Below are 2,021 nucleotides of genomic sequence, written 5' to 3'. Positions count from 1 at the left end.
TCTATTGAGAGAGGTTTAATGTTTGAATCATATCTTTTCTTGTTAGGCAAGTCATTAATTTTTAAAATCAAATCTTTTTAAAATTGTTTTCAAATCATATATTTTTAATCACATCTTTTTCAAAAACAGTTTTTAATCATATCTTTTTGATTTCTAATTTCAAAATCTTTTTCAAAAATTACTTGATCTCTTTCTCACTCTTGATTTTCGAAAATCAAATTAAAGTTTTTCAAAATGTTTTTAAAATCTTTTTATTTTAATTTTCGAAAAATCTCTTCCCCTCTTCGTACATCCTTCTATTTATGGAGTATCACTCCTCCTCAATGCACAATTCGAACTCTATCTCACTAAGTTCGAATTCTTCTACCTCTTTCTTCTATTTTTCTGTTCCTCTGACACCTCAAGGAGTCTCTATACTGTGACATAGAGGATTCCATATTTTCTTGTTCTCTTCTCTTTAATATGAGCAGGAGCAAAGACAAAGGCATCCTTGTTGAAGCTGACCCTGAACCTGAAAGGACCTTGAAGCGAAAGCTAAGAGAAGCTAAGGCACAATTCTCTGTAGAGGACCTAACCGAATTCTTCAAAGAAGAAAAACACATGGCAGCCAAAAATAACAACAATGCCAACAATGCAAGGAAGGTGCTGGGTGACTTTACTGCACCTACTCCCGACTTCTATGGGAGAAGCATCTCTATCCCTGCTATTGGAGCAAACAACTTTGAGCTTAAGCCTCAATTAGTTTCTCTAATGCAACAGAATTGCAAGTTCCATGGACTTCCATTGGAAGATCCTCATCAGTTCTTAGCTGAATTCTTGCAAATCTGTGACACTGTCAAGACTAATGGGGTTGACCCTGAGGTCTACAGACTTATGCTATTCCCTTTTGCTGTAAGAGATAGAGCTAGAATATGGTTGGACTTACAACCTAAAGACAGCCTGAACTCTTGGGAAAAGCTAGTCAATGCCTTCTTGGCAAAGTTCTTTCCACCTCAAAAATTGAGTAAGCTTAGAGTGGAAGTCCAAACCTTCAGACAGAAGGATGGAGAATCCCTCTATGAAGCTTGGGAAAGATACAAACAATTGATCAGAAAATGTCCTTCTGACATGCTTTCTGAATGGAGCATCATAGGTATTTTCTGAACTATCCAAGATGTCTTTGGATAGCTCTGCTGGAGGATCTCTTCATCTGAAGAAGACGCCTACAGAAGCTCAAGAACTAATTGAAATGGTTGCAAATAACCAATTCATGTACACTTCTGAAAAGAATCCTGTGAACAATGGGACTAATCAGAAGAAAGGAGTTCTTGAGATTGATACTCTGAATGCCATTCTGGCTCAGAATAAAATATTGACTCAGCAAGTCAATATGATTTCTCAAAGTCTGTCTGGAATGCAAAATGCACCAAGCAGTACTAAGGATGCTTCATCTGAAGAAGAAGCCTATGATCCTGAGAACCCTTCAATGGAAGAGGTGAATTACCTAGGAGAACCCTATGGAAACACCTATAATTCTTCATGGAGAAATCATCCAAATTTCTCATGGAAGGATCAACAGAGACCTCAACAAGGTTTCAACAATAATAATGGTGGAAGAAACAGGTTTAGCAATGGCAAGCCTTTTCCATCATCTTCTCAGCAACAGACAGAGAATTCTAAGCAGAACCCCTCTGACTTAGCAACCATGGTCTCTGATCTAATCAAAACCACTCAAAGTTTCATGACTGAAACAAGGTCCTCCATTAGGAATTTGGAGGCACAAGTGGGTCAGCTAAGCAAGAAAATTACTGAACTCCCTCCAAGTACTCTCCCAAGCAATACAGAAGAAAATCCAAAAGGAGAATGCAAGGCCATCAACATGGCCGAATTTGGATAGGAAGGAGAGGCAGTGAACGCCACTGAGGGAGACCTCAATGGACGTCCACTGGCCTCCACTGAGTTCCCCAATGAGGAACCATGGGAATCTGAGGCTCAAAATAAGACCATAGAGATTCCACTGGACTTGCTTCTGCCTTTCATGA

At 38.9% G+C, this 2,021-nt stretch overlaps 1 non-coding gene across 1 annotated transcript; it reads right to left on the bottom strand.

Moving 5' to 3' along the window:
- Positions 1-1,005: 1,005 nt before the first annotated feature.
- LOC130955953 (small nucleolar RNA R71) lies at positions 1,006-1,113 on the bottom strand. The gene has a single exon (XR_009076950.1). It is a non-coding gene; the product is annotated as a small nucleolar RNA R71 (small nucleolar RNA).
- Between the last annotated feature and the right edge of the window lie 908 nt (positions 1,114-2,021).

Source organism: Arachis stenosperma, chromosome 1 (assembly GCF_014773155.1).
Source record: "Arachis stenosperma cultivar V10309 chromosome 1, arast.V10309.gnm1.PFL2, whole genome shotgun sequence".
NCBI classification, from domain to species: domain Eukaryota; kingdom Viridiplantae; phylum Streptophyta; class Magnoliopsida; order Fabales; family Fabaceae; genus Arachis; species Arachis stenosperma.
This window is presented reverse-complemented; position numbering and strand designations above follow the sequence as displayed.